Source organism: Oryx dammah, unplaced genomic scaffold, assembly GCF_014754425.2.
Source record: "Oryx dammah isolate SB20612 unplaced genomic scaffold, SCBI_Odam_1.1 HiC_scaffold_22, whole genome shotgun sequence".
Classification (NCBI taxonomy): Eukaryota; Metazoa; Chordata; class Mammalia; order Artiodactyla; family Bovidae; genus Oryx; species Oryx dammah.
Genome location: NW_024070206.1, coordinates 35,167,257 through 35,186,510, shown reverse-complemented (window position 1 = coordinate 35,186,510; position 19,254 = coordinate 35,167,257).

The following is a 19,254-nucleotide window of genomic DNA, read 5'->3' as shown; positions in this document are numbered from 1 at the left end:
TTAACTAACTCTTAATAGGACTATACTAAGCTTTGCTATCTGGGGGGTACTTGTGGTTTTAAAATTGTTAATTAAGGGCACAGATGTTTTATCTCCTGATTCAAACTCATGAAGTGTGGGAAGCAGATTCATGAATAGCGATATGGTGACTGGGAGCTATAATAGATGTTCTGCTGCAGGGAAAGATGGAGGTGAAAGGAAGATTCCCTCTGTAGCTACTGCCCTTCCCTTTCTAAAAAACTTCCTGCTCTACCTGTCCTTGATCCAAGATGGCAATTTTAGACTGGACTGGAAGAACATGCCTATTGGTCATTGCTGGATGTTGTGTAAATGTAACTATCCCCAAAAGGTAAGGTATCGTTTTGTTCTCTACTTTGTGTGCCTTGCTTGAGTTTAAGAGAAAGATAAGATCTCTTATAGAAGTCACAGGGCCACCGTGAGATCTTTGCTCTACTTCATTCTTTGTTGTTGTTTTACTATTATCTTGGACCTTAGGATAAAAGAACACATCATAGACCTACAAGAAAATATGTGTGTCCCTTTACTTTGTCACAGACAATATAGTCCCAAACATTTTATACTAAAGGATAATCCTTCACTAGGGAATGAGTTCCTCGACAACTGGGAACATTCTAAGATTCTTTTAAATATCCATAAAATGAATAAGTGATATGGAAATAACTCATTCTTTTAGGAAAGTGAAAGTTGTTCAGTCGTGTCTAACTCTTTGTGACCCCGTGGAAGAGTCCATGGAATTCTCCAGGCCAGAATACTGGAGTAGGTAGCTGTTCCTTTCTCCAGGGGATCTTCCCAACCCAGGGATCAAACCAGGTCTCCTGCATTGCAGGTGGATTTTTTACCATCTAAGACACCAGGGAAGCCCTGTCATCCAGTTGACTATCATAAAGATGATTTTCCAACTGATGTTACTAAACGCTAATTTAGTTGAACAGTTCTTGGTAATTTTACACATTAGATAAGCTTGTGATGCTTTTAAAAGTATATATATTAGACTGACCCTTGATATTCTAAAATAAGACTTTAAACTAGAACTTTGGTTTCCATGACTTGCAAATCTCCTTAAAATAATCTCTTAAAAAATCTCCTTAAAAATATCTATATATATTCTGATATATAAACTCTGTCAGGAACTTTGCTAATGTAAGATAACTCGATCTTAATCAAACAAATGATACGTGTTCCAAAATACAATGGCTTTTCTTAAACAAATTATGAAATGCTCACATTTCTGCACACTGGTTTTTCTCTGTCTAGAAAGCCCTGATATACTAATTAACTCATAATCATTTTTGATGAAATTAATTTTTTTTTCTTATCATTCCTCTCACTTCCATCAGCAGACAGAGTCAAGCGCTTACTGTATGGAAAGATCAGAAGCTTATTAAACAGTGATTTGAACTCACATATTAGCATCTGTTCTTTCCTAAAATCTCACTGAAAGAACTATTAAGATATTTTTATAGACATAGATCCATAAGAACAAAGAGAAATTGAGAGAAATGAATGCTAGAAAGAAGACAATAAAACTCTGAATGCTGGAATGTAGATTGATGAGTCATAGCTGACTTAGAAGAATGCACAAGGTTGACCCTCGGGGATTTTCAAGGAGGGTGGGCACAGGAGCCTCAGAGCATGCCTATGGTTTCTACAGGACACTGAATAGCCCAGGATTGGGAAACAGATCTTCACAATTGTCTAGAGTGAGCAAGGGGCAGAAAGAAAGTGCATTGGTTAAGAATCTGATTTAGCAAGCTATTAGGTACCTAAAACCTCTCTCAGCTCCCCTCAGTCAGGTAACTATACCTCCTTTTCCTTGGTAGCTGGAGGTTTAATGTTTGAAAAGTTTAACTGAAGTTTCTTTGAACCTGGGAATGCTGGCCACTGAAGCAAAAACAGATAAATAAAATTCACATATTGAAAGGTGAAACTACAGTTTGCAGCCTGAAAACACTCAGCCTGATAACACCCAGCAGTTTGGAGGATTCCTCTTTGCAGATTTTGAAGGCTATTGGAAAAGACTGAAAAGATTGGATATTGGGTAACCATCCCACATAACCAGGCAACCACTACAAAATACAGCTAAAGTCCATTTGACACTCATATATTGAATTCCTGCTACATGCACAGCACTGTTCTAGTAGTTGGGAGTGCAGCAGTAAATATCTATACTGAGAAAGATAGGTAGATGGATAAATAGATAGGTGGATAATGTGTATGTGTGCATAGCGTATATTCAAAAATCCCTGCTGCCACGGGGCTTATACTCCAGTAATGAGAGAAAGAAGAGAAACAAATAAGCAGTGTTTGACAATAATGGCTAATATTAGCAGATACTTAGGTAGCATATACTATGTTTATCCACACTCTTTTAAGCACTTCACAGACATACACTAACTTGTTTATTCTTCATATCAATTTTATGAGGTAGGGACTATTATTATCCATGGTTACAGATCTAGTAGTTGAAGCACAGAGAAAATTAATTTGTCCAATATTTCACAGCTTTTAAGTGGCAGACTGGCATTTGAATACAGATAATCTGATGCCAGAGTTTGTGCTGTTTATACTATGCTATACTACCATAATTTACATGCTAATTAGTGCTGCCAAGAGAAAGTTAGAGATAAAGTATTGTGATGTTGGTTCCAAGAGCCTCTGAATATACCAAAGATGCTCAAGATCCAAAGATGCTCAAGTCCCATAGTTGACCTTCTCTATTCTTTGATTCCACATTTGCAGATTCAGCCAAACTTAATTCGTATAGTACTATATGTATTGAAAAAATCTACATGTAAATGGACCTCTGCAGTTCATACCTGTGCTGTTCAAGGGTTAACTTTATAAGAAATATATATTTGGTCTTCATCCAGGGTTCCTGATTTATAGCTCCCCAAAGCCCTTGGAAATTCCTAAGTTATGTTAATAAGGTGACTTCTGGAAAGCACTTATTTGGGGACTGGTTAACAGGAGAACTAACCTTATGATTAGAGGATTGCAACCATCAGTCCCCGCCCCTGACTTCTGGGGAGGAGAGAGGGACTGGAAGTTGAATCAATTGCCAATGACCGAAGATTTTATCAATTTTGCCTATGTAATGAAGCCTCCATACATGTGTGCTAAATTGCTTCAGTTGTATCCAATTCTTTGCAACCCTAGGGACTGTAGCCCGCCAGGCTTCTCTGTCCACAGGATTTTCCAGGCAAGAATACTGGAGTGGGTTGCTATGCCCTTCTTCAGGGGATCTTCCCAACACAGGGATCAAACCCACATCTCTAGGCTCCTGCATTGCAGGTGCTGCCACTAGGGAAGAACAATGAAGCCTCCATAAAAATCCAAAAAGGACAGGTTCAAAGAGCTGTTGAGTTAATAAACATATGGGGGCCCTGGGAGGAAGGGTGGGAGGGTGGAGAGAGCACAGAAGCTCCACATCTTTCCCCATCCCTTCTACATGCACTTCTACCATCTGGTTGTTCCTGACTCACCTTCTGTTATAATACACCAGTAGTCTCATACCTAGGATATTTTCCAGAGTTCTGTGAGCCACTCTAGCAAATTAGTTGTACTAAGGAAGAGGTCTTGGTAACCTCTGGTTTATATCCATCTGGTCAGAAGCACAGATTACAGCTGGATTTGTGATTGGCACCTGAAGTGGGAGGCATGGGGTGATGTCTTATAGGAATGAACTCTCAACTTATAGGATCAAATGCTATCTCTAAGAAGATGGAACCCACACACACAATTGGAAATGAAATCTCAGAATACCAGGGAGACAGAGAATCCTGTGCCTGGTGGGGTCCTGGGCTGTGGGGAATAGTAAAAGCTTATGATTTTATTTTATTTTATTTTATTGATTTTTTTCTTTTCCTTTTTTTTAATTAAAATTTTTATTTTTACTTTATTTTACTTTACAATACTGTATTGGTTTTGGCATACATTGACATGAATCTGCCACGGGTGTACATGAGCTCCCAAACATGAACCCCCCTCCCACCTCCCACCCCACATCATCCCTCCAGATCATCCCCGTGCACCAGCCCCAAGCATCCTGCACCCTGCATCGAACATAGACTGGCGATTCGTTTCTTACATGATAGTATACATGTTTCAATGCCATTCTCCCAAATCATCCCACCTTCTCCCTCTCCTTCAGAGTCCAAAAGTCCTCTTTACACATCTGTGTCTCTTTTGCTGTCTTGCATACAGGGTCATCATTACCATCTTTCTAAATTCCATATATATGTGTTAGTATACTGTATTGGTGTTTTTCTTTCTGGCTTACTTCACTCTGTATAATCGGCTCCAGTTTCATCCATCTCATTAGAACTGATTCAAATGTACTCTTTTTAATAGCTGAGTAATACTCCATTGTGTATATGTACCACAGCTTTCTTATCCATTCATCTGCTGGTGGACATCTAGGTTGTTTCCATGTCCTGGCTATTATAAACAGTGCTGCAATGAACATTGGGGTACATGTGTCTCTTTCAATTCTGGTTTCCTTGGTGTGTATGCCCAGCAGTGGGATTGCTGGGTCATAAGGCAGTTCTATTTGCAATTTTTTAAGGAATCTCCACACTGTTCTCCATAGTGGCTGTACTAGTTTGCATTTCCACCAACAGTGTAAGAGGGTTCCCTTTTCTCCACACCCTCTCCAGCATTTATTGTTTGTAGACTTTTGGATCGCAGCCATTCTGACTGGTGTGAAATGGTACCTCATTGTGGTCTTGATTTGCATTTCTCTGATAATGAGTGATGTTGAGCATCTTTTCATGTGTTTGTTAGCCATCCGTATGTCTTCTTTGGAGAAATGTCTATTTAGTTCTTTGGCCCACCTTTTGATTGGGTCGTTTATTTTTCTGAAATTGAGCTGCATAAGTTGCTTGTATATTTTTGAGATTAGTTGTTTGTCAGTTGCTTCATTTGCTATTATTTTCTCCCATTCCGAAGGCTGTCTTTTCACTTTGCTTATAGTTTCCTTTGTTGTGCAGAAGCTTTTAATTTTAATTAGATCCCATGTTTTTATTTTTGCTTTTGTTTCCAGTATTCTGGGAGGTGGATCATAGAGGATCCTGCTGTGATTTATGTCGGAGAGTGTTTTGCCTATGTTCTCCTCTAGGAGTTTTATAGTTCCTGGTCTTACATTTAGATCTTTAATCCATTTTGAGTTTATGTTTGTGTGTGGTGTTAGAAAGTGATCTAGTTTCATTCTTTTACAAGTGGTTGGCCAATTTTCCCAGCAGCACTTGTTAAAGAGATTGTCTTTACTCCATTGTATATTTTTGCCTCCTTTGTCAAAGATAAGGTGTCCAAATGTGTGTGGATTTACCTCTGGGCTTTCTATTTTATCCATTGATCTATATTTCTGTCTTTGTGCCAGTACCATACTGTCTTGATGACTGTGGCTTTGTAGTAGAGCCTGAAGTCAGGCAAGTTGATTCCTCCAGTTCCATTCTTCTTTCTCAAGATTGCTTTGGCTATTCAAGTTTTTTTATACTTCCATACAAATCTTGAAATTATTTGTTCTAGTTCTGTGAAAAATACTGCTGGTAGCTTGATAGGGATTGCATTGAATCTGTAGATTGCTTTGGGTAGTATACTCATTTTCACTATATTGATTCTTCCGATCCATGAACATGGTATATTTCTCCATCTATTAGTGTCTTCTTTGATTTCTTTCATCAGTGTTTTATAGTCTATATATAGGTCTTTAGTTTCTTTAGGTAGATATAGTCCTTAGTATTTTATTCTTTTCGTTGCAATGGTGAATGGAATTGTTTCCTTAATTTCTACTTTCTCATTGTTAATGTATAGGAATGCAAGGGATTTCTGTGTGTTGATTTTATATCCTGCAACTTTACTATATTCGTTGATTAGCTCTAGTAATTTTCTGGTGGAGTCTTTAGGGTTTTCTATGTAGAGGATCATGTCATCTGCAAACAGTGAGAGTTATGATTTTAATTAGGGTTGTCAGGGAAGACAGACTGAAAGAAGGACATCTGAACAATGTTTGGAAGGAGATAGGGAGCTAGCCATGCAGCTCTTTGATTCAAAAATTATGCAGACAAAGGGAACATGTGAAAACTGAAGTCAGAACGAGCCTGGAATGTGCAAGGAACCAATGTAGCTGTAGCAGGATAGAAGAGAGCCAGCGTAACAGGAGAAACTGGATCCAGGACCCAGATCATGCAGGGTCTTGTGCAATGGTGATGACTCTGACTTTCAGTCCAGTAGAGATAATTATGGCTCTTTGTTGAGAATAGACTTAAGGTCAAGAATAAAAGTGGGGAGAATTTTACCATAATCCAGGGAGAAATGATAAAGCTTGGATGATGAAGAGAACAGTGAAGGTGGTTATATGTCTACCACTCAATCAACCTTACATGAGATAAAATGCTTTTAATCAAAATCAAGATTTTCATGACAAATGATTTCTAAAGTAGAATTTTATACCCAGACCCATTAACAGTATGAGTAGATTAGCAACATATTCAGGAATATCACCCAAGAATCTTACTAACAAAATCCACTTGGGTTAGTTCCAATAAATGGGAAGGTATTACAGTCCATTATTTAGCTCTCAGAACCTCTAGATGGACAAGAAAACTGAGCTCAGAAAACACACAGCAGAAGTATATACACATGGAGGGGATTAGCGAGAATTGCACTGACGCTTTATGTACTACTAATATCACATCCTACAGAAATGCCACAGCTCCAACACTGGAACTCCTAAAGAGCTGGATGCCTCCACAATGATGCTGGCCAAAAGACAGACTCTATGTATACCTGTGTCTTCTTCCTTAAGTAACAGTCTCATACAGCTGTATACAGGAGCTTCAGCTGAAATCAAAGTCATGTGTCTCCATGGTAGCATAAGGAAGGCTAAGGAATGAGCTGTGCCATTTGTATCGGGACGTGGAAGTTAAATATGAAGTACTCTCAACTTAGGAAGTGATTTCCAAACATGTTGAGTGCAAACACAGACTACAAACATGACAGATTTTCACTTTCATTCCACATTTTCTACTTAAAATCAAAACACACTCTTCACATGCATACATTTCCCTAAACAACACAAATAATGTGTTCCTTTTAACATCATGAAATTCTCATTGAATAAAAGTGAGTATATCCTCTTGCTAAAAGGGAAACCAAATAAGACACATCAGTTACTTTCTCTAGGTTTAAATGCAGGTCTTTGGATAATCCTCAGGTAAAGTATAGAACCTATTGGTTAATTATAAAATAAATATAAAGTTACATATTAAATTTAACTACTGTCTACATGTTTCACTTAAGTAGAGGAATTGTGGGTTAAAAATAAGGGAAAATATTACACAAATGGAAACACAATATGAGTGGATACTTTAACTTTAAATTATGCAATTTGTCACAAATCTATAATTTGTATTCATAAAGTTCTCCTTTTCTGACCAGTTTCCTCTTCCCTTTACCCCTAACCAGTGTATCAACTCCTCAGGACTTTTACTTGAGAGTAAATTTTGTTTTGTGTTTGTTTATTTTAGTCATGCTTTTATTACTGAGTTCATGGTAATCTTATTCATAGATATTATATTATTTTTTATCACTACATACAGCAGAATTAGGGTGAATTCTGCTGAATCCTTCTCCTTGGTTTTCAACATCTTCTTTACCATTTCAACACAAGTTGAAATGGTGGCAGCTCCAGTTTTCTTAATAATATATATCAGTTATGCAAACAATATCAAAATCAATTCTTAACCTTTAGGTAAGGTCAGGCTTTTTGAAAAGCCTGAAATGACCAGAATGTAGCCATATTCTCCAATGTAATATATGATTTTTTTATGTTCACTAGATTTGAGAGATAATTTGCTTGGAGACATTTTTGTACATCTGCTAGGGAAGGCACTATGAGATTTTGTTCTGGACTGTTTCTTCTAGTGTTTTTGTGTAGCAAAAATGGTTGGAAGATGACAGCAGTACTCCAACAGAGGGCAGATTTATGTGCTTCCCAGTGTAATAATGATAGCATCTCTAGGTGGGGCAGATTTCAGATAGATTTGCTTACAGTCCATTACCAAAAAAAAAAAAAAAAATGTGTTTTTTAAGATTCGGGTTTCTTGGCTGTTGTCTTAGCCTGCTTAGACTATCATAACAAAATAACACAGACTGGGTGGCTTAAGAAACAGAAATTTATTTTCTTATAGTTCTGGAGTCTGGGAATATCAAGATCAAGGTACTGGCAAAGTAGATTTCATTCTAAGTCCTCTTTTTGCAGCTTGCAGGTGGCCACCTCTTGCTGTGCATACATACAGCCTTTCTGTCACTGAGAAAGAGAGTGTTCTCTGGTGTCTTTTCCTTTAAGGACACTAATCCTGTTAGACCAGGGCCCCACTCCTAAGACATCATTTAACTTCAGTTACTTTCTTAGAGGCCCCATATCCAAATATAGCTACATGGAGGGTCAGGGCTTCAACTCATGAATCTGAGGAGATACAAGCATTCAGTTTATAATAGCTGAGATGCAAACTCATACACATGCAGCAACTATCTACTTGGGCAAATCCATCAGTTTGCATTGGGAGTTAAACTCATTTCACTTGCTATTTTGTGAATAATAAAGTTCTTTTCTCTTACCTAGTCATCTCACTCGCTAAACTGACCAGCCAACTTGTCAGTTTGTAAGGAGGATAAAACATTAAAGCATTCACAATTCTGGACTCCTGGCACAAGTAACTTTTCCTGCTACACCAAGAGTAAACCAACAGAGTCAAACTTATACATACAGAAAGAACAAGTTTAACCTAAACTAATTAGAGTTCATTCATATAATTGCCAGCATTTCCACACCAGATGTAAATTTCTAACATTTTTAACCATTTCTAAAAGTTATGAACCTTTCTCTTAGGGTAGCAGCTATACATATTGACTGCTTTTTCAAAGCATAAACTATACAGCTTTGAAAACATATTAATCTTACAATATAATGTGACTTGCTGGGTTCTAGATTTTACTATCTATAAGGCCAGCTGCCTCTGAGTGGTTGAGTCCCTCTTATGACCAATGAATATCACAAGCATCATTTCATTGTCTTAGTTTAAGGGCATATATGTGTAAATACATATATACTATAATGTATATTTATATGTATATGTAAATACATGCTGGGCTGTTCTTAGTAGCTCAGACGTGTCTGACTCTTTGCAACCCCATGGACTATAGCCCGCCAGGCTCCTTTGTCCATGGGGATTCTCCAGGCAAGAATATTGAAATGGGTTGCCATGCCTTCCTCCAGGGAATCTTCCCAACCCAGGGATCGAACCCAGGTCTCCCACATTGCAGGCAGATTCTTTACCATCTGAGCCACCAGGGAAGCCATATGTAAATATAATTACATATATTTATAATATTATATGTAAATGTAAAACAGATGCATATATGATAAACATATGTATGGTACCCAGTTATAGATAGGTCCTCCAGAATATGGCCATGAATTGGGCTCAGAATTAATGCCTGCTTTGGCATATTGAATAGCAATGATATAGTCAGTGAAGACTTAGTGAGGAAAATCTAACTGAGGAATCCATGCAATTTCTCCATTTCTTTTTTCATTTGTTTATTGAGAGCCTCCTTTGCATCTTAGACTTTTGTTAATTTTTTTCATGAAACAGAAACATCACTTTCTAGTTCCATTTTGAAAGATCTGGCCAGGTCTTTCCCAGAACTTACTGATTTCAGTCTTTCTGTATTGTTCAAGTCCCTGAAAATCTACCAAATGATTAGTCACTACTCATGAATAAAATTGTATCTTCTCCCAGGCATCTCCACCAGAAATATCCTTTCTAGGAAGAGAGATGCTTTGTCTAGGAACAAATGAACCACAGAACCTACTTTCTGACATCCTCTCCCTTTGAAAGCTTTCTTTCTCCATTTTTACTTTAGGGTCACGTACGAGTGGAGCTGTAATGCTACAGGAGTCTCCTTCCAGCATATCATCTGTTATCCAGTCTTGCTAGTTTCCTCCTCAGTGCTTCAGTCATAGGGAAACTCCCAGGAGAACAGAGGTGGGGATTGGGACCGGAGTGGCAAGAGCAGGTATGCTGTGTGTAAGCCACATGTTCATGAAGCTTGCTTTGCCTGTGTTCCCTACAGGCTTCCCAGGTGGTGCTAGTGGTAAAGCATCTGTCTGCCAATGCAGGAGACTCCAGAGATGCGCATTTGATCTCTGGGTCTGGAAGATCTCCTGGAGGAGGCATGGCAACCCACTCCAATACTCTTCCCTGGAGAACCCCATGGACAGAGAAGAAGGAGTCAGATCTGACTGAATAACTGAGCACACACAAACAGTTTCCTGCTAAACACAAGTCCTTTTCATATCAGTTCTCCTTGATGATAGTGGGATGCTGGTCATTTTTGAATTAAGGCCAGTATTTCCAATAACATCCAAGTGACCATTTGCAGGGCTTCCCTGGTGGCTCAGTGGTAAAGAATATGCCTGCCAATTCAGGAGATGTAAGAGACACGTGTTCAATCCCTGGGTTGGGAAGATACCCTGTGGTTGGGCATGGCAACACTCCAGTATTCTGGCTTGGAGAATCCCATGAACTGAGGAGCCTGTCCAGCCACAGTCCATAGGATTACAAAGAGTTGGACATGGCAGAAATGACTTAACATGCACCCAGGATCATTGGCAGTTTAGGTCAAGTGGTCACTTGATTCAGTCACTTAGTTTCTATGAGGGACCAGGAGTAAACCAAAGGCTATTTCTTAAAAGGAGAGTAGCATCTGACATTTCTCCAAATGTTAAGGAAATCCTCTGTAAACCACTTATTTGGGGGTTAGCATTTTTTTTTTTCTTAAAGGGCTGGTTAGTAGAGACTTTGGGCATATGGCCCATTTGGTCTCAGTCACAACAGCTTGATTTGGCCACTGTAGAACATCTGAGGTAGTCCAAAGCAATGAGGTTGTGGATGTGCATGGCTGTGCTCCAATAAGACAATAAAATCAGGCAGATGCCCTGAAGGCTGTATTCTATTGAGTCCTGCTGTTATTGGGGCCTGTCATTAATTCCATAGAGCAGTTCAGTCTTCCCCCCAAACTTGAGTAACCATTGGTTTATAGGAGCAAGTACAGAGTTGGTAGGCAGCACTGTGCTTGGAGAATGGAGAGACTTTTATTGCTTTGGACCTTAGTCAAAGCTGATAGTCAGTGAGTTCATTTAACAAATGGATTAGACCTAAACGTTTTTATCCCAAACCCAAAGGATGTTTCATAAAGCACTGTGCATTTTTCTTATTTCTAGTGAGTCTATTGTACTTTACAGTGGATTTTTGAAGTATCTGAAAACACCAGAAGCACTGAAATGACACAGATTTGGCAGACTCAGTCGTTCATGAGATTTATCTTATACCTCATGACATACATTTGTATTATAAGTATCCACAAAACAGCATGGTATTGGCATGAAAGCAGACATATGGATCAATGCAAGAGAATAGAGAGCCCAGAAATAAACTCACATGCCTATGGTCAATTAATCTTCAACAAAAGAGGCAACAATATACAATGGGGAAAAGAGACTCTCTTCAGCAAGTGGTATTGGGAAAGTTGGTCAGCCACACTCAGATCAGTGAAGTTAGACAATTCTCACCATATACAAAAATAAACTCTAAATGACTTAAAGAATTAAACACAGGACATGACACCAAAGAACTCTTAGAAGAGATTATAGGCAAAACATTCTCTGAAATAAATTGTTCCAATGTTTTCTTAGGTCAGTCTCTCAAGGTAATAGAAATAAACATAAAATTAAACAAAGGGAAATTAATCAAACTCTCAAGCTTTTGTGTAATTGAAGGAAACCCAAAACAAAACTACAAGACAACCAACAGAATGGGAGAAAACATTTATAAATGATATAATGACCAACAAAGGCTTAATTTCCAAAATGTACAATTAGCTCATACAACTTAACAACAAAATACCAAACAACTCAACTGAAAAATGGGCAGAATACCTAAACAGAGGTTTCTCCAAAGAAGACATAGAGATGGCCAACAGGCCCCTGAAAAGATGTGCAACATTACTAATTATTCAAGAAATGCAAATGAGATAACTTCTTCTCATCAGTTGGAATGCCATCAATAAAACATTTAAAAGTAACAAATACTGGAGAGGGCATGGCGAAAAGTCAACTCTCCTGCACCATTGGTGGGAATGTAAGTTGCTGGAGCACTATGGGAAAGAGTAGGCAGTTTCCCCAGAAACCTGAAAACAGAGCTATGATATGATCTAGCAATCCCACTCCTGGGCAAATATCCAGACAAAACTCTAATTCAAAAATATGCTGGCGTCCCTATGTTCACAGCAGCAGTATTCACAATGTCCATGATCTGGAAGCAATCTAAATGGCTATTGACAGATGAATGAATAAAGAAGATGTGGTACATATACACAACGGAATACTACTCAGCCATAAAAATAATGAAACGATGTCATTTGCAGCAACATGCATGCAACTAGAGATTATCATACTAAGTAAGTCAGAAAGAGAAAGCCATGATATCACTTTTATGTGGAATCTAAAATATGACACAAATGAACCTATCTGTGTAACAGAAATAGACATGGATACAGACAAGAGACTTTTGCTAGCTAAAGGGGAGGGCGATGGGGGAGGGGTACAGGGGGAAGTTGGCATTAGCAGATGTAAGCTATTATATATAGAGTGGATAAACAATAAAGTCCTGCTGCAGAGAACAGGAAGCAACATTTAATATCCTATATAAACCAAATGGAAAATAATTTTTAAAAATAATGTATATGTGTGTGTGTGTATAACTGAATCAATCTGCTGTACAACAGGAGTTAACACGACATTGTAAGTCAACTACACTTCAATAAAAAAGTTATCACACACTACTCTCACTTCCTGCTTACTAGATTCTATTAATAGGACTTTATTGATATTGTAGATCATGGGTTGATAAGATTTTTGTTTTGTCTCAGAGTAGAAAAGTTTTCTACAGCAAATTTTTTCTCTAAAACACCAAAACATAAATATCTCAAAGTTTGTGGGCCATATTTAGTTGCTGTCATATATTAGTGGGTGTACATGTTTATGTGTGTGTTTGCAAACTTTTACAAGTGTAATAACTGTATTTAGCCCACAGTTCAGTTCAGTTTCAGTTCAGTCTCTCAGTCGTGTCCGACTCTTTGCGAGCCCATGAATCGCAGCACACCAGGCCTCCATGTCCATCACCAACTCTCAGAGTTCACTCAGACTCATGTCCATCGAGTGAGTGATGCCATCCAGCCATCTCCTTCCTCCAAGGAGTAAGCGTCTTTTAATTTCATGGCTGCAGTCACCATCTGCAGTGATTTTGTTCTTTTTTTTTTTTTTCAGTTTCCTCATCTTTATTTTTTTTAATTAATTAATTAATTAATTAATTTTTAATTTTTACTTTACAATTCTGTATTGGTTTTGGCATAGATTGACATGAATGATTTTGGAGCCAAAAAAATATAGTCTGACATTGTTTCCACTCTTTCCCCATCTATTTCCCATGAAGTGATGGGGCCGGATGCCATGATCTTCATTTTCTGAATGTTGAGCTTTAAGCCAACTTTTTCACTCTCCTCTTTCACTTTCATCAAGAGGCTTTTTAGTTCCTCTTCACTTTCTGCCATAAGGGTGGTGTCATCTGCATATCTGAGGTTATTGATATTTCTCCTGGAAATCTTGATTCCAGCTTGTGTTTCTTCCAGTCCAGTGTTTCTCATGATGTACTCTGCATAGAAGTTAAATAAGCAGGGTGACAATATACAGCCTTGACGTACTCCTTTTCCTACTTGGAACCAGTCGTTGTTCCATGTCCAGTTCTGACTGTTGCTTCCTGAGCTGCATACAGATTTCTCAAGAGGCAGGTCAGGTGGTCTGGTATTCCCATCTCTTGAAGAATTTTCCACAGTTTCTTGTGATCCACACAGTCAAAGGCTTTGGCATAGTCAATAAAGCAGAAATAGATGTTTTTCTGGAACTCTCTTGCTTTTTCCATGATCCAGCGGATGTTGGCAATTTGATCTCTGGTTCCTCTGCCTTTTCTAAGACCAGCTTGAACATCTGGAAGTTCACGGTTCACGTATTGCTGAAGCCTGGCTTGGAGAATTTTGAGCATTACTTTATTAGCATGTGAGATGAGTGCAATTGTGTGGTAGTTTGAGCATTCTTTGGCATTGCCTTTCTTAGGGATTGGAATGAAAACTGACCTTTTCCAGTCCTGTGGCCACTGCTGAGTTTTCCAAATTTGCTGGCATATTGAGTGCAGCACTTTCACAACATCATCTTTCAGGATTTGAAAGAGCTCAACTGGAATTCCATCACATCCACTACCTTTGTTTGTAGTGATGCTTTCTAAGGCCCACTTGACTTCACATTCCAGGATGTCTGGCTCTAGGTGAGTGATCACACCATCGGGATTATCTGGGTCATGAAGATCTTTTTTTGTACAGGTCTTCTGTGTATTCTTGCCACCTCTTCTTAATATCTTCTGCTTCTATTTAGCCCACAGGACTTATAGAAACAGATTGTGGACTGAATTTGACTAATGGACCATAGTTTAACAATCACTTGAGTAGCCCAATTTCATTTAGTTTGAAATTCTGAGATTATCAAGGCTCTGTTACATTGAATTGTGGCACAGATTGCAATAATTACTCAACTCTAAAGCATAAGAGTAAAAAAATAATGTCAATATCTTTGTTGACTGAATGCAAATTGCCTGTTGTTCTTTACATTGTGGAAGTAGAAACGATGGGCTTCCCCAATGGCTCAAGTGGTAAAGACTCCCCCTGCCAATTCAGGAGATGCAGGAGACTCAGGGTTGATCCCTGGGTTGCAAAGGTCCCCTGAGAAGGAAATGCTAAGCCATTTCAGTTTTCTTGCCTGGGAAATCCCATGGATGGAGGAACCTGGCTACAACCCACAGGGTCACAAAGAGTCGGACATGAATGAATTGATGGAGCAGCAGCAGCAACAACAGAAACAAATGTAACAGAGACAGAGCCCTCTGCTAATTTCCTACAGCAAAGGACAACAGGAAGAATAGACATTACTTTGGTCATCTTTTGTTTACATTCACAATAAATGCTGTCATTATCCAGAACACATCTGTCTGTGCACAAACAAAACAGGTGAGTGAGGTGAGGAAGTGATATGACACATACACACTGCTATATATAAAACAGAGAGCTAATAAAGATCTACCGATTAGCACAGGGAATGCTACTCAACAGGTCTGTAATGACCTACATGGGAAAGGCATCTAAAAAAGAGCAGATGTATGTATAACTGGGCTTCCCTGGTGGCTCAGATGTAAAGAATCCACCTGCAATGCAGCAGACTCAGGTTCAGTCCCTGGGATGGGAAGATCCCCTGGAGAATGGAATGGCTACCTACTCCAGTATTCTTGCCTGGCAAATCCATGGACAGATGACCCCGGTGGGTCATATTTCATGCAGTTGCAAAGAGTCAGACATGATTGAGTGACTAAGCACACACACACACACACACACACACACGTTTAACTGATTCACTTTGTTACAAAGCAGAAACACAACATTGTATATCAACTTCATTAAAAAAAAATTTAAAAAGAATCAATATTCAGTCATCCTCAAGCAGTGATATTTTACTTTACTCAGCATACAATCAGCCTGAAAAATAGCTGTAAGAAAAAGTTAAGAAAGTTTAAAATATATTTTTATGATATTATCAGAATTTCCTTATACAAGTGTAACCAGAGGACTTCAGAAGTCTTGAATTCTGTGATTTGATACAGCTTTTTGAATCGGATACCAGGATATGGTTATTGTAATGGCTCAAATCAGATCTTTGATTGGTGCACATAAAATATTTCCAGTACCTGATTTATGTAGGAACTTTCTGAGTAGCCACTAAATGTATTGCTAAGGACTCCACCATCAGTAAGTAACTACTAATGGTTTATCTAGTTTAGCTCATTCTGATGCTGAGTAGAGTGTCTATATCTTCATCCTATAACTTAGAGGAACTTCTTTATTGCTTCCAGGATTGATACTGAAAATAAATATCCATTCCATTAGCAATATCTTTCATTACCCTTTGGGCTATGGAAATTAGTCATTACAACACTTACCAAAGGTTCTATTTCTATTTGCATCAGAATATTTCTGAAAATCATAGTGAAGAGACGTTCCCATAGACTTTATCATAGGATCTAGATAGGTCGTGAGCCTGGGGTTATCTTGACACAACAATATTTTTGAAATTGTTTCCTTTTCTGCTTTAACATCATAAAAATACATTCCCACATCTGTTTTCCAAATTCATGTTCATAAAATCTAGCAAAATCTTTTAATACATTCGAATTGTAATCTTCTTTCTGTAACTTTAACTTTATATATATATATATATAATTTATGTACTTGCTGCTTTGGGTTTTAGTTGTGGCATGTAGGTGCTTAGCTGGGGCATGTGGGATCTAGTTCCTTGACCAGGGATCAAACCCAGATCCCCTGGAGAAGGAAATGGCAACCCACTCCAGTTTTCTTGCCAGGAAAATCCTCTGGACAGAGACAAAGAGTGGGACACAACTAGGAGTCTGAGCACGGTCACGCACCCACGCACAAACACATACATGCACACACACAACTTATAGGAATACCCAGTTTAATAGTTCTTTATATTTCTTTCTGAGCTAACCATCTGAGCCACCAGAGAAGCCCAAGTAGACACAACACATCCTTGTTTTATCTTTGCATTCCTTAGGGCTCAAGACCTATATAGAAGAGTAACAATTCTATATTGGGGCTACTAGAATTTCATCTCTCCAGAGGACACTGTTAAATTGAGGAGTACAAGCAGAGTTGGGGGTGAGGGTTCCACTGGGAAGGTAATAAAATAGGTTATAGATTACATAGATTTTCGAATGAAAGTATTAAACATATCAGCTAGCATCTGAAAGTAATTCATTTGTTTTCAGTGGTGACTATTTCCCAATCTTTTTGCAAAATTCAAAAGACTGCAAATTCACCATTAAAAATGATTTGTGGTGGGGAAGAAAAAAATCAGACAAAAGAAGACAATAGCATGTGTGTTAAGGTCTAAAAGTTTGGAAATTAACCACTAGAATCTCTTTCTTCAATCTGTTAATTATATTTTTAGCTTCAACTCCATTGTCATTGTAGAGTAGCTTTGAAGAAGTTCTATGAGTTTTAGGCTTCAGATTAATAACATTTCAGATAATTAGCAGAAGAATAGAGTAGCTTAATAGCTTTGGAAGCATAAGGCCTATAGAAAGGAATAAAAAAAAAAAAACAACTTTAGTTGAAATTGCCTTGGGGTCACACTAGTATTTAATCAACGTGTGAGGGTTAATGGTAATACGGTGAGGCTGGCTGGTTCAACAGGCACAGAGTCTTCTTTGGAAGTACATATTTCAATAGCAGATAATGCTTTCAAAGTTTGATAGCAATTTCCAGGAGTTTCCATTATTTTGAAGTTAGAGACACAGATTATAACAGAGTGAAAATTAGTTCTACTTTAATGAACCTAGAGTAACAGCCATTAAATTCAGAATCCTGGGCTCTGTAATTGATAATTTAAAAAACTTTAACCATCTACATGTTTAATACCATAAATGCTGGTTTCACTCAAAAAATAAAACAATGCTCTTATTTAAAGTGACAAAGCAACTGTGCTGGGCTGCTCCTGAGGAGAGGGAGTTGGATTCATTCTCACATTCTTGCATAAGTACATTTACTGCTTCAGAAATGACAGAGAGGTGGCATGCTGAGAAGCAAATAATTCACTTCCTGCTCTGCAAGTGACTTGGTGACAATGTGGGTTGTTCTGGAAGCTTTAAAGACCTTTCCTTCCATTCAGCCTTGGTGCCAAACAGTCAGGAATCATACACTCTCTCCTCTCCTTCTTTCCTTACACATGCATTTGGGCTCAGAATTATATGAAGGAGACATGTCACTGGAATTTTGTAATTGCATTTCAAAGCACTTATAGCTGACATGTTATGTGTTTATTAGTTCCGCATATTTGTTTTCCTCACCTGAAGGTAAGCTTCAAGAGGGAGGAACATTTATTTTTCATCATTGGTTTGTTAATTTTGAATTCTTGTATTCCCAGTACCTAGAACAATTTTCAGCATTTAGTAGGTGCTCAATGCATCTTTATAGAATGAATAAATGAATTGATTTAGATCCTTGCTTTGTCCCAGTATCTCTTACACATATTATGGTCACTTACTGTGTCAGTCCTTTCTGGCATAAGAATAAATATGCTCTCATGCGATCCCTAGGTCTAGAAATGTCCTGTATGGACATGGAGCAATTTCTTAGTGTTTTATAAACAACCTCTTAAGTTTGTTTGAAGCACCATGTAATAAACGTCTTACCCTTTCTCCTTTTGTGGTGGGGAGAGTGTTCCTCTCTGATCCTCTAGTCCAGTTCCTACCGCTCATATTCTCATGCATCTGCCGGCTTCCCTTCACCCTTCCTAGCTACCTCATGTGCACATCCAAGGTAGTCAGAGCCTGAAGTTGCCCTTGATGCCAGCCAGTACCTTGGGACATCTGACACCCTTGCCTGGTTCCTGAAATTATTGGTCTCCCAAGGATTATCTCAATTTTTGCCTCATGGTAAATAAATGTCCTTGTTCATGATCTAATCTTTCACCTACCATCAAATGTTACCACTACCCACAACTCTTACCCTCAAGCTTTATGGTCATGGTTATCTTATTCAATTAGATTAAATTTTCACACTCTGTTTTGTATTTGGTTGATGGGCAATTCATCCTTATGGTCAGGCTTAGACCTTCTGGGAATGGACAGCAGTTGACACGGTTGGCATTTTGTTATTTATAAACAGTGATGACATTAGTAAATACTGTATCTGAAGGTTATGAAAAGTCTGTCTTAGGTGAAGATAAAATATGCAATATCTTATATAGTGTTAATTAAATGATGCAGAAGGAAATTAACCAGACCCCAAATCTACCTCAAATAAAATACATTAAGCAAAATGGTAAAATTACTTATTTTGTGGTTAATATATAATGTATATGTATGTGTGTGTATAATATATATAATATGTTACCACAAAAATATAAGGAGTTGACACATTAAAACTCAGCTCTGACACTGTTATGCTCTTAGTTGAAAATCTTCAGTAACACTCCATTGCCCATGAGTTGAT